Source organism: Cherax quadricarinatus, chromosome 66, assembly GCF_038502225.1.
Source record: "Cherax quadricarinatus isolate ZL_2023a chromosome 66, ASM3850222v1, whole genome shotgun sequence".
In the NCBI taxonomy this organism is placed as follows: Eukaryota; Metazoa; Arthropoda; class Malacostraca; order Decapoda; family Parastacidae; genus Cherax; species Cherax quadricarinatus.
Window position 1 is genome coordinate 21,270,683 of NC_091357.1, and position 14,699 is coordinate 21,285,381.

Here is a 14,699-nt window from a genome sequence, read left to right on the forward strand (position 1 = left end):
ATAGGGTTTTTCCCCAAGCCTAGAAGGTGATGAAACATGTGATGGTGCTGACAGCAGTGATAGATGTGGCTGTGGTGTTGACAGCAGTGATAGATGTGGCTGTGGTGTTGACAGCAGTGACAGATGTGGCCGTGGAGTTGACAGCAGTGACAGATGTGGCCGTGGTGTTGACAGCAGTGATAGATGTGGCTGTGGTGTTGACAGCAGTGATAGATGTGGCCGTGGTGTTGACAGCAGTGACAGATGTGGCCGTGGAGTTGACAGCAGTGACAGATGTGGCCGTGGAGTTGACAGCAGTGACAGATGTGGCCGTGGTGTTGACAGCAGTGACAGATGTGGCCGTGGTGTTGACAGCAGTGACAGATGTGGCCGTGGTGTTGACAGCAGTGACAGATGTGGCCGTGGTGTTGACAGCAGTGACAGATGTGGCCGTGGTGTTGACAGCAGTGACAGATGTGGCCGTGGTGTTGACAGCAGTGACAGATGTGGCCGTGGTGTTGACAGCAGTGACAGATGTGGCCGTGGAGTTGACAGCAGTGACAGATGTGGCCGTGGTGTTGACAGCAGTGACAGATGTGGCCGTGGTGTTGACAGCAGTGACAGATGTGGCCGTGGAGTTGACAGCAGTGACAGATGTGGCCGTGGTGTTGACAGCAGTGACAGATGTGGCCGTGGTGTTGACAGCAGTGACAGATGTGGCCGTGGTGTTGACAGCAGTGACAGATGTGGCCGTGGTGTTGACAGCAGTGACAGATGTGGCCGTGGTGTTGACAGCAGTGACAGATGTGGCCGTGGTGTTGACAGCAGTGATAGATGTGGCCGTGGTGTTGACAGCAGTGATAGATGTGGCCGTGGTGTTGACAGCAGTGATAGATGTGGCCGTGGTGTTGACAGCAGTGATAGGTGTGGCTGTGGTGTTGACAGCAGTGATAGGTGTGGCTGTGGTGTTGACAGCAGTGACAGATGTGGCTGTGGTGGTGTTAACCATACAACACTGTGTGGTGGTAGTGTTAACCACACAACACTGTGTGGTGGTAGTGTTAACCACACAACACTGTGATGGTAGTGTTAACCACACAACACTGTGTGGTGGTAGTGTTAACCACACAACACTGTGTGGTGGTAGTGTTAACCACACAACACTGTGTGGTGGTAGTGTTAACCACACAACACTGTGTGGTGGTAGTGTTAACCACACAACACTGTGTGGTGGTAGTGTTAACCACACAACACTGTGTGGTGGTAGTGTTAACCACACAACACAACACTGTGTGGTGGTAGTGTTAACCACACAACACTGTGTGGTGGTAGTGTTAACCACACAACACTGTGTGGTGGTAGTGTTAACCACACAACACTATGTGGTGGTAGTGTTAACCACACAACACTGTGTGTTAACCACACAACACTGTGTGGCGGTAGTGTTAACCACACAACACTGTGTGGCGGTAGTGTTAACCACACAACACTGTGTGGCGGTAGTGTTAACCACACAACACTGTGTGGCGGTAGTGTTAACCACACAACACTGTGTGGCGGTAGTGTTAACCACACAACACTGTGTGGCGGTAGTGTTAACCACACAACACTGTGTGGCGGTAGTGTTAACCACACAACACTGTGTGGCGGTAGTGTTAACCACACAACACTGTGTGGTGGTAGTGTTAACCACACAACACTGTGTGGTGGTAGTGTTAACCACACAACACTGTGTGGTGGTAGTGTTAACCACACAACACTGTGTGGTGGTAGTGTTAACCACACAACACTGTGTGGTGGTAGTGTTAACCACACAACACTGTGTGGTGGGACGGCTAGCGTTGATAAAGTGTGTTTACCTTGAAACATGACTCCCCTCCCTGTCAATAGAGGAACCCACACTGTGGCTTGGTAGGGCTTCACTATTTTATTACACAGCCGAGTGTAAGCCATTGCTGGCTTCCCTACACAGCACCCACACGAGCCCCCCACCCCACTGGCTTCCCTACACAGCACCCACACGAGCCCCCCAACCCCACACACACCACTCGGTTATGTTGACAACTAACACAATCTGCAGACACAACTTAAGATGACATTCCGGTCGCCTGAGTAGCACGACCTGACTGTCACGTCAGGAGAGTGACGTGTACAGAGGAACATGTGAGCCAGGGATCCTGCCATACTGGAAGCTCTCCTGGCGGTGATGTAACTGGCTTCCTTCAGCAACGTAGAAGCATTCTCCGATACACTGCAAGAAGGGAAGCTACTGTAGTATCGAGTCATGATGTTTTCAAGTGTTTTCCCTGTGCTCCCTCCCCTCCGTCCTTCTCTTCTTCCTCCTCTATGATGATGGCAGCAAAATGAGGACAGGTGTGTGAAGGTCTGTTAAAGTCTGTCAAGACACTAATCTTCCACAACATTAGGTCTGTTTATTCTAGGAGCCCTTGATAAGAAACCTAAGATAAACTCTTTCGGTTCTGCTGGAGCAGACTTCTTTGCATCGAAGAATTATTATTATCATAATCAAGGGCTAAACCCAGAGGGGTCTTGGATTGAAGAAGCCCCTGGTGGGGGAAGCTCTCTCAAATGAAAGTTATCTATGCGATGCGCACGCACCTTCATTCATGAAATAAACGATGGCCCTGCTGGCCGCTAGCACCAACAGCCTGGCAGACCAGGCGATCAACAGGAAAGCTTGGCCTCAGTCAGAGGTATATGCTGAACAGGTAAAAATTAGTTAAGAGGTTTGTTTGCATGATAAAACCCCTTCAAGGTGGGGAAAGGCTTTTGATCCACGAAACTGAAGAGTTAATTCCCTCTGTTGATATCAAACCTGATTACCTCCCACTCTTCAGATGCTCTATGACCCCTACGCATTTAGCGCTGCCAAGTGAATATACCAGTTCAACGTGAACTGGATAAAATCATACACTTCCTAATAATTAACAATGGAACACAAATCGTGAGTAAAATTCCATTTTTTGATGGTGTTGGAAGGTGCGTCCCATAACATCAACAAAGAGAAACCACTGACACTCCTGACTCACGAAATCGTAATGACACGATTGCAAACAAACCATACCTCGGCCGGGATTGAACCCGCGGTCATAGAGTCTCAAAACTCCAGCCCGTCGCGTTAGCCACTAGACCAGCTAGCCACAATAAGATTCAAAGTTTATTCTCTATAAGGATTACAATGCTGAGTTTACAGAAATTTGGTTATTGTGTAGTTTACATGTAGTAAAATAGTGATTACAGAGTGTACCACTAGAACGCTTAGCATGGCTAGGCATTTCGGGCATACTTAGTTTTATTCTTAATTGTAAAATATTACAAATTATGAGGTAAGTTGGTATTATGGCTAAGTGACTAAATACTAGTTTGTGAGTTTAGCAATGTGAATGCTTTTGTTTTGGCACAGTACATAGTTTCAGTATTGGAGTATCACAGGATTCATTATTTTAAGATTGAGATTAATATTTCTGTTTATGGTCAAATGAGTGAGTGAGTAAGTGTGAACCACCAGGTGGTATTCGTGTAGTTAGTTGACGGGGTGTATCAGGGAGATAAGATGTTTTCTAATGGTAGTTTTGAAGGTGATGAATGTGTCTGCAGTTCTAGAGTTCTCAGGTAGGGTATTCCAGATTTTAGGGCCTTTGACATACATTGAATTTTTGTAAAGGTTTAGTCGGACACGGGGAATGTAGAGATGTTTGTGTCTGGTGTTATGCCTGTGGGTTCTGTCACAACTATCAAGAAAGCGTTTTAGGTCAAGGTTGATATTAGAGTTTAAGGCCCTGTAGATGTAGATTGCACAGTAGTAAGTGTGGATGTACTGAACAGGGAGTAAGTTTAGGTCTATGAAGAGTGGGGGGGTGTGTTGCCAGGGATGGGATTTAGTGATTATTCTTACTGCAGCTTTTTGTTGGGTTATTATTGGCTTTAGGTGTGTTGCTGCAGTTGATCCCCAAGCACAAATAGCATAGGTGAGGTATGGAAAAATAAGTGAGTGGTATAGTGCGAGAAGGGCATTTTGCGGCACGTAGTATCGTATCTTGGAGAGGATCCCAACCGTTTTGGATACTTTTTTGGTTACATGCTGGATATGGGTGCTGAAATTCAGGTTGTTGTCAAGGTATAAGCCTAGGAATTTGACCCCATTATTTCTGGTAATTAGAGTGTTGTCAATCTTAATGTTAATTTGTGCATCTCCTGCTCTGCTACCAAACATAATATAGTAGGTTTTGTCAGTGTTAAGCGTAAGTTTATTGGCTGTCATCCAAGTCGATATTTTAATCAGCTCCTCATTCACAATGGTGTTGAGGGTGGCAAGATTAGGGTGAGAGATGACATAAGTCGTGTCATCAGCAAAGAGAATGGGTTTCAGGTGTTGGGATACGTTTGGAAGGTCATTGATGTATATGAGGAAGAGCAGGGGACCAAGGACACTTCCCTGTGGAACTCCAGTATCAAGTGGCCGTGTTGCTGATGCTGTGTCTTTAATGGTGACGTACTGATACCTATTAGTAATGTAAGATTTGAAATAAGCAAGCGCATGGCCTCTTATACCGTAATGATCAAGTTTGTGGAGTAGGATGTCGTGGTCTACTGTGTCAAAAGCTTTTCTTAGGTCAATAAAAATTCCTAGTGGATATTCCTTATTTTCCAATGCTGTGTAAAGCAGATCTAGCATTTTTATGATTGCATCATTAGTGCTTTTATTTTTCCTGAATCCAAATTGGCAGGGGTTGAGTATGTTTTGAGTCGTTATAAATGAATACAGTCTCCTGTGCACGAGTTTCTCAAAGATTTTGGATAGCAATGGTAAGTTAGATATTGGCCTATAGTTGTTTAAGTCTGTAGGGTCACCACCTTTATGTATTGGTGTAACCCTTGCCATCTTGAGTAGTTTCGGGAAGGTGCTAGTCTCTAGTGACTTGTTAAAAAGTAATGAAATTGCATGCGAAAGGACATGGGCCACTCGCTTGTACAGTAATGGTGGGACATGAGACAGATTCCCCGAGTTATTTTTAAGTGACTTTATAATCTCAATGACTTCCGTGGGCTCAGTTGGTGCAAGATAGAAGGAATTAGGGAAATTCCCATCTAGGTAGTCCCCGGCATGGGCATTGGTATGTGGGATTTTACTGGCGAGATTAGATCCTATGTTTGAGAAGAAGTCGTTTATCTTGTTAGCTGTGTCAGTGGGATGTAGTGGTGTTTCATTAGGTTTAGTTAGGACAATATTCTTGGTTTTTCTCAGTTTGTGGGTCCCTAGAATCTGAGAGAGTGTTTTCCAGGTCTTTTTTATATCTCCTCTAGTGTCTGTGAATCTACTGGAGTAGTATAGTTGTTTGGCTTTCTTTATTACTTTGGTGAGAGCTGATGAATAGTGTTTAAGAGTATCTTTGTGTATTAAGCCCTGTCTATATTGCTTTTCATATTGGTGTTTCTTGTCAATGGATTTCAGAATGGTGCTGGTTAGCCATGGGCAACCAAGCCGTTTGTTTGTGATCTGTTTTGTTTTTATAGGACAATGTTTGTTGTATAGTCTAAGTAATTTGTTAAGAAAAATGTCTGTCCAGTCATCAATACCATTGGCCTTGGAGAATTCTGTAGGCCAATCAACAGTCTCTAGGTCAGCTGTGAACTTCCTTACTGAGGCCTCGTCATGGAGTCTAAATGAGACTTTGTTGTATTCAAGTGGTGGTTTACTAATGTTTAATAAGAGGAAGGTAGGGTAGTGGTCTGTAGTGCTATCTGTGATTATCCCTGATTTAAGGGGGGCTAGTATATTGGTCCATATGTGGTCTATTATGGATGCACTTGTCTCAGTGAGCCTGGTTGGTTTAGTTATTGTTGGTATGAGAAGTGTGTTGTTCATATTGTTGATGAAATCAGTTACAGGCTGATCATCTAGTAAGCCAAGGTTGATGTTGAAGTCTCCAGCTAAGAGAAGGTGGTGCTTATTCATTTGTCTGTTTGTTATTAGTGACTTTAATTTCTCACTGAAATTTGGGATGTTTGTGTGAGGTATCCGGTAAATGGCACCGATTGTTATAGGCGTCTTAAGGTTTTTTACAGTAAAATTAGGTATATTTCTACACCATAGGAAGGTTAGCACAGGCACCACTGTGACCACAAAGGCAAGTTTTTACAGACGAATCTCCAGCTAGCGTGGCCGTGACGAACTCTAGCTCAAGTCCCTTCACTGCCGTCAACATGACTCACGAAATCGTAATGACACTATTGCAAACAAACCATACCCCGGCTGGGATTGAACCCACGGTCATAGAGTCTGAAAACTCCAGCCCGTCGCGTTAGCCACTAGACCAGCTAGCCACAATAAGATTCATCCAACTAGGTATATTTCTACACCATAGGAAGGTTAGCACAGGCACCACTGTGACCACAAATGCAAGTTTTTACAGACGAATCTCCAGCTAGCGTGGCCGTGACGAACTCTAGCTCAAGTCCCTTCACTGCCGTCTAGTGGCTAACGCGACGGGCTGGAGTTTTGAGACTCTATGGCCGTGGGTTCAATCCCGGCCGGGGTATGGTTTGTTTGCAATCGTGTCATTACGATTTCGTGAGTCATGTTGACGGCAGTGAAGGGACTTGAGCTAGAGTTCATCACGGCCACGCTAGCTGGAGATTCGTCTGTAAAAACTTGCATTTGTGGTCACAGTGGTGCCTGTGCTAACCTTCCTATGGTGTAGAAATATACCTAGTTGGACGAATTTTATTGTGGCTAGCTGGTCTAGTGGCTAACGCGCGGGCTGGAGTTTTGAGACTCTATGACCGTGGGTTCAATCCCGGCCGGGGTATGTTTTCACTGACACTCCTCGTTACTTAACCTTTTGCAACCTTAAGAGGCGCTTCAGTTTCCATGTATCCTGATATCATGTTTATTTTTCCTTTATAATCTTCCGTGTTCATAATTACTAGCGCATTTACTCTGCTTTCGTAAGGTGAAGTCCAGGATCTCTCCTTAATTCATGGTATAACTTAGCAAATCTTTTATGACAACTGTGTTGCAGAGGTCTGAACAAAGCTCACACCTCTGTTAAGTTATACCATGAATTAAGAAAAGATCCTAGACTTCACCTTACGAAAGCAGACAAAGCAGTTGCGCTAGTAATTATGGACAAGGTAGGTTACAGGGGAAAAATAAATAGGAGTACTGACGTGCCCCTTAACCCCTACCATATATCCAGTGCATATCGTCTATAACACAGCGCTGAATCACTCATACAAGATTACCACGTCCTGTTCATAACAACAATGACGTAATAATAATAACAATAATCGCATACAAGGTCATCTATCGCCATCTGTCACTCAGGAATGCCACAGTCTTCCAGGACGCTTCAAGTGAAGCCAGATATATTAGTGTGACAAGTGAGCATCCGTGAGTTTGGATTCTGACGCCTCACGCAGTTAAAATGATCTCTGATATAATCCAATTGCTTGAATATAGTGCACCACATTCCTCGCTGCTGGATATTTCATCTTCATCTTATTATGTTTAGTTTCTATTTCAAAATGTTACGTGTGGTTTCCTTGCAGGTTTCTCCGACCGCGCACAACCAGCTCCTGGGTTGTGTTGCGTGACACTACGTACGTGTGGTCCTTGGTATATCTCAGTGGTATTCAATACAGATAAAATGATGAATTAAGATACATGTGCAACATCTGGGTATCTTATACACGTTTCGCCATCCAGTGGCTTTATCAATACAAATTCAAGGACATAATGGAAAGACTAGAACTACATACAAAAGCTGAGGTAATCAGTCCCTTAAACACTGCTACTTGAAGACTGGTGGACTGATAATATCTCTACTTCGCCACTGCTTCTGTCTCCATATTTAGTCTCCTTTGAATTCATCTTTTGTATATACTTCTATAATGTTCCCATTATATCCTTGACACGTCTACAAGATACCCAGTCCTTACACAGACTAATTCACCATGAACCTTGGTATTGATACCGTCAAGTGCTTTAAAAAGAAGTGAGCAAACACTAGGACATTAGTAGAAGTTTACGTCCTGGAAGCTTGATCATTTGATCACGTTAGGAGTGATTAAGCTCCCAGAAATGTCAAATTTTCTCTTGCATATATACACAAGTGGATGAAGTTTGGTTATGAATGTTGTCAGGATGTTGGCTGGTGAGTAAGAAACATTTCAACATTAAAGATAACTCAACTGTTGGGCTGCAACTTTTCACCTCAGCAGACTTCTTCAGTCGAATACAGAAGAGACTAAATATTGAGACTGTAGCAGCAGTGGCGAAGTAGAGATATGATCAGTCTATCAATCTTCAAGTAGCAGTATTTGAGGGACTAATAATTGGTAGCGCACTCAGCTCACACACAATGTCCGCGGCTCGATCAACAGTACGGGTAATTTATCGAGGAGGGGGGGGGGGCGTGTTTCCTTACACCTGCTGTCCCTGGTCACCTAGTAGTCACTTGGGTGTTAGTCGACTGGTGTGTGTTGCATCCTGGGACAAAACTGACCTAAGTTGCGGGAAATGTTCTACATAACAAGGGACTTTCTATATAGTAATGTGTCACTGATATCAGCTTTGATCTGTATAAGTTGTATCATGTACTGGTAGAAATAATTATTATCTTACATCTATATTTGACTGAAGAACCCTGCTAAGTAGGCAGTAGATGTATACTGGTGGGTATTGTATACAATATTGCTGAGAAAGTTGCTTGCTTGCTGGAGTTGCTTCCTCGATGTTGTTTTTATTCTGGTTCAAGAGTTGGACATTACTTAGTATTACAGTACTCGCCTTTCCCTTCGTCATGGACTATCATCAAGCTGCCAGTCAGAAGAAAATAGAGAAAGCCAGTAGTCGGGTCAGGGCACTGGTCAGTGAGGAGGCAGCCAAGGCCGTCCAGTTTTCATTTGCAATCTGGGGGGCTATGAATTATTGCAGGACTTTACTACCCTTCTCGCTCGTCATGAGTGCCGACTGTTCACAGTGTGAAGAAAATTTATTAGGATGACCTCGTTGGATGCTTCTCACACCAGGATCTCACAACTGAAAGAGAAGTATCTGTACATGGATGATATACAATACCGACAAGATGAAGAATTAGACACATGTGCCTCCACACCTGCTGCAGTGAATTACACCAACAAGCATATATACAAAGAGGTTTCACCGCCCAAAAAATCCCTCTTCACATCATTCACTCCACAGAGCTGAACTCTTCTCAGACTGGGGGACTAACCACCTCCAATATTATTTCTCCAAGGTTGATGGACTGATCAAGTCTTTACTTTGCTTACCTGCTGCCTCTGTATTTGATTGAAGAAACCTACTGTGTAGACGTAACGTTGCAACAATAAAGACACCCAACTGTTGCACATGTATGTAAATCATCACCGTGTAGAGGCACCGTAGAAGACGTCTGCTGTGAATGAAGTCAACCGTGGCAAAACGTTTCATTAATAAGTATCTTGATCAATGAATATGTGTATTTTACCTGCCAGTCAACCTTCAGTTTATTCCGGGGGTCACCGCCCCCGTGGCCCGTTCCCAAACCAGGCTTCCTGGGACAGTGAAGTTGTTCCAACATTAGCTACATCAGCAATATGCTGCTACGCTAATCAATGTGTTACTGACATACAGTAAACAAAACATATCTGTTTGTCATATTCCATTCGTTGACACCCGAAACACTCTCCAGGTAAACTCCAGGTTTCAGACGAGGTAATGAAATACGTCGGTCTAAGCTGGAAGGTTTTAGTAGGACAATGACGTTATCATTAAGCATTCCTCTCTGGGTTCACCAGCTACGGTAACTTCAAGGGTTTCCTTCCAGCAGAGCTGGGTGGGGGAAGGGAGACAATGGAAGGAAAGAATGGTAGAAATGGGAGAGAAAAGGAAATGGTAGCGGGGAGGAAACAGGAGGGAAGGACAGAATACAAATGACACACACAGGAAAGGTGGAATCTACCTGGAGGGCATTCCGGGGATCAACGCCCCCGCGGCGCGGTCCACGACCAGGCCTCCCAGTGGATCAGGGCCTGATCAACCAGGCTGTTACTGCTGGCCGCAAGTAATCCAACGTACGAACCACAGCCCGGCTGATCCCACACCGTCTTTTGGTATCTGTCCAGCTCCCTCTTGAAGACAACCAGGGGTCTTCCCGTAATGCCCCTTATTACTGGTGGGAGGCTGTTGAACAGTTTTGGGCCCCGGACACTTGGAATGAATGATGACTTAACGTGAAACAAAAACATCAACCTCCGAGGTTTTAAAACGAGAATGGGTTGCCTTGGAAGACAACCTCTTCCTACGTCCCCTACCCTAACCTCCCCCCAGTACCTGATGTGATGCATGTTCTGAAGTGACAGGTGTCTTCTTGAATACATCCACAACACCTCAGTATCTTTCAGAGGTTTCTCCCACCAGGGTCTTATATAGGAGAAACACAAGTGGAAGTAGTAGTAGTAGTAGTAGTAGTAGTAGTAGTAGTAGTAGTAGTAGTAGTAGAAGAGATGGTCAATCCAGTAGAAAGTTGTATAAGTGACGAAGGTTATATGCTAGCAGCAGAATGTAAACATATTCACTGTACGAAGTGTCGTGTTCATCTCTGACAAGAATAGTTACATCAGAGGTATGTAATACCGTCAAGATGGATAAAACACAATACCTGGGTATCTACCGGAGACACGTTTTGCCCACCAGGAGCTTAAAGACATGTTGGTATCATGTGCAGTGATGTTATTACGAGAGGTGTGTCCTTGCAGAGTGATGCTCACCTATCTGCCTCACCTAGCTGGCGGGCATGTATGGGTGTGGAATAGGTCTGGGAGGAGCCATGGGACACACCTTGGCTAAATATATAGGGCTGAGCTGGCACGCCAACGGCACCTCCACCTCCCCCCCCCCTCCTCTGACACCTTCCTTCCCACAACCACACCTTCCAAAACCCCCCACCCACACCCCCAATACCCACATCCACTAACTCTCCCCCCCCTCTCCTAAACTACCACAACCAACACCACTACTATCCAACCATTACCCTAACATCGCCGCCACCACCAACCAACAACCAGCCCCACCATCACCACCAACAACCCTTACCACCACCACCACCAACTACCCTCACCACCACCACCAACCACCCTCACCACCACAACTACACTCCAATCATTCCTGAACTAAGCCTCATAACAAACCATGTGTGTACACAACCTACACGTACACACGCAAGACTTGATAAAAAAAACGCATATACACATAAACAAACAACTGTACAAATAAGCACATACACAAACATGTGCAAACAAAAAATACGTGCATATAAACCAGCGTAGGCATTCAGAAAAGCACCCCACAGACAAACACGACCTCGTGCAGACCACCACTCACAAGCCAGTATAAACATACTATAAACACTACAGCCAAATGTGTCAACCTTTTTATATCTTATCGCTTCCTTCCTTCCTTCCTTCCTTCCTTCCCGAGGTGTCGCTCATAAGACTTTGCACTCACCTAGGTGTGGTTGCAGGGGTCGAGTCTCAGCTCCTGGCCCCGCCTCTTTAACCTGTCACTCTTCAGATTCACTTCCTCTTAGCCTCGTGGGGCCTATCGTACCTGTTGTTCAAACTATGTATGGAGTCTGCCTCCACTACTTCACCGAGATCATTCCACTTCCTGACCACTCAGACTGAAGAAATACTTCCCAACATCCCTGTGATTCATCTGTGTCTTTAAGTTCCAGTTGTGTTCTCGAATTCCTGTTTCTCGCCTGTCCTTGTCTACCTTATCAATTCACCTGGGTATTGTGTATGTTAACATATCTCCCCTGGCTCCTTTATCCTCTAATGTCTTTAATATCAATCTGGTCAGGTTCTCCTCGTAGTTCATCCATCTAGTTCAGTCACAAGTCTTGTTACATACTTCTGCACTTTCTCCAGTTTCTAAACATACTCAGGTGTGGGTTCCACACTGGTGCTGCGTACTCCAAGATCTCAGTAGTACCAGTTCCTAGTAACCCCATCCACGTTATCGAACCCACATGACAAAGATGATCCTGACATATGTTGTACAAAGTACCAGGAATGACTTTGTTAACATTCCTGAAGGTTACTCTTACATTTACCAGACGACCATTGACTGCAGAGGTTATTCACTTGAAGTGAACCTCTGGAGATATACTGGTCACTATGTTAACTCTCCTCTGTGTGTGTGTGTGTGTGTGTGTGTGTGTGTGTGTGTGTGTGTGTGTGTGTGTGTGTGTGTGTGTGTGTGTGTGTTTACCAGGGTCGATTCACAGCTCCTGGACTCCTCTTAACTTTCATCGACCGTCTCTACTGATCCGTCCTCCAGAACTCTTCATAATTTCTACACTTGAAGCTGTGTAGTGTTTGCAATGCCAACAACAACGTCTCTTGATGCTGTTCTTGTGATAACTTGATTGTTGGTCAAGCTGCCGCTGCAGTATAAGTGGTGGGTATCCACTGGACTGGAGCATACTGTGGTTTCGTAGTATACATGTATGGATGTACCTTAAGACTGGAGGAGAGGATGAGGATAGTCTCAACCATTCCTAAAATCTATAGTTATTAAAGCAGGATAAAAAAAAAAACCTTAAACCCTTCACACTCGTTATATTCGTGACCAGCAGCTGGATGTTAGCGTAATGGGATCACGGGGGATGGGGAGGTGGTGGCTAATGTAGTGGGTGACGGCAGAGGCAGCAAGCAGTGTTAATAGCAGCAGCGTCAATCACTGATCCAACATCCCCTGTCACACAGATCTATGGCACAAGAGCATAGCTCTTACAGCACGGGGCAACCCTGCGCTAGCACGCACACACACACACACACACACACACACACACACACACACACACACACACACACACACACACACACACACAACGTCCCAGCCCTGCACAGCGTAAAAATACCTCAACACTAGCACACCATGCAATCATCACCACATCACAATAACCACATCATAACAGAACCACACCCAGAGCAATACCACACGACAACAACCATACCCACACCATGTTGTCATTACCACAACACAATAACCACAACCACGCCATGGTATCGTTACCATAACACAATAATCATATCATTCCATAAAACAATAACCACAAAACAATGGCCACACCAAGACAACCTTACCTAATACTCAACACATTACACACTCACTCGAGGTTAATTATACATATCAGTACAGTGTCAAGATTGCTTGTTACGCTCTGCCTGCTTCCTCCCACGGTATACATATTCGCTACTTCATCTTTCGTGCCAAGCATACACAATAAAACCTCTTACAATTGGAATTCCCCGCCGATAACGAAGAAAAACACGAAGGAATGGAAAAAAATGAAGGGGGAAAGGAATGTGTTGTCTAGCTGTCCAAGACTGCAAGGATAATCGCCCCCGTGACTCGCTCCCAGGTCAGCCTCACCTCTTCTTTAATATACATCTCTGACGTGTTACCACAGCTTTCTTACTCACAGACCACTCCTGGTCCAGGCTTGTCTGGTGCTTGTCTGCTCAACCAGGCTGGTGCTGCTGGTGGCCGCATGACCCACATATCCATCACAGCTTGGTTGATCTGCTCAACCGGGCTGGTGTTGCTGGTGGCCAGCTGACCCACATATCCATCACAGCCTGGTTGATCTGGCATTAATGATGTTTCCTACGAAGACGGGAAAAGAGGAACCGGTGGAGGGGTATCCATACTGGTTAAAACATTTCTATCACACTGTCCTTCTCAAAGAGAAAGATCTAAGATCTTTCTCCCAGGGATACCAAGTGCTTGTGTTAGTGGTATTCTGAAGTTATTTATGAATATGGAACTCCACTAATCCGGTACTTGTGTAAGTTAACTTAACCTGTGTTTACGTCTAATTAAAGACAATAAGGAAATAATGACTGTTAATGTCTGGCAACACGAGAGATATATCATAATCCCTTAGAGCGTTAGTATCCTCACGCTTGTTGAATTTGGTGGCAGGGATGCCTACCTTTGTTATACCTCTTGATGAGTTCCGAGAGCTCTTCTTCCAGAGCCCGGCCTTGGGCCAGGCTCGTCTGGTGCCTGATAGTTTAAACATTAAGGCTGTTGATGCTAGCGGTGCGCAAGTCCACAATGGCTATGAGAGCACAGGTGATCATGAAGTACCGGGAGGTAGTCAAGTACCCTCTCTCAGACACTGAGTGAGGGGTGTGTTGCATACCTGAAGACTCTCTGATCGCGGGTTCTATCCCCGCCCGTGGTATGTTTTTTTTCTGAAGGCAACCTGTTGAAAACTCGTGCACTCTTTATTGATATCTCGAGACAAAGCTGTGAGAAGCATCCAAAACTCTCGTATCCTCGCAGCCCAGCCTGAAGACAGCCCTCCTTGACCAAACAGGCTGTTGTTGACAACGGTGCAGTCTTACATAGCTGTCACAACCTAACTTATCCGACAGGTTTGAAACCAGTTCCTCAACAATGTTCCTAATGCAACTTACGATATATCCTCCCACCTGCGCTCCAGGAAATACAGTTTTAGACTTTTTAAGAGGCACCTAAGTTCCCCGTCTTCTAATATCATGTTCATTTTCCCACTATAATCTACCTCGACCGTAATTACTATCGTAATAATGTTGCTAGAATTACCGACAATATGTAAAGTAAAAGGACATTTTATTGTGACATTTTATCGTGGCAACGT

General features: G+C 44.9%; 1 protein-coding gene across 1 annotated transcript in view; it reads right to left on the reverse strand.

Moving 5' to 3' along the window:
• The window catches only part of LOC128704005 (carboxy-terminal domain RNA polymerase II polypeptide A small phosphatase 1), a 116,720-nt gene that overhangs the window by 17,640 nt on the left and 84,381 nt on the right, over positions 1 to 14,699 (reverse strand). The gene's annotated exons all lie outside the window — the stretch shown is intronic.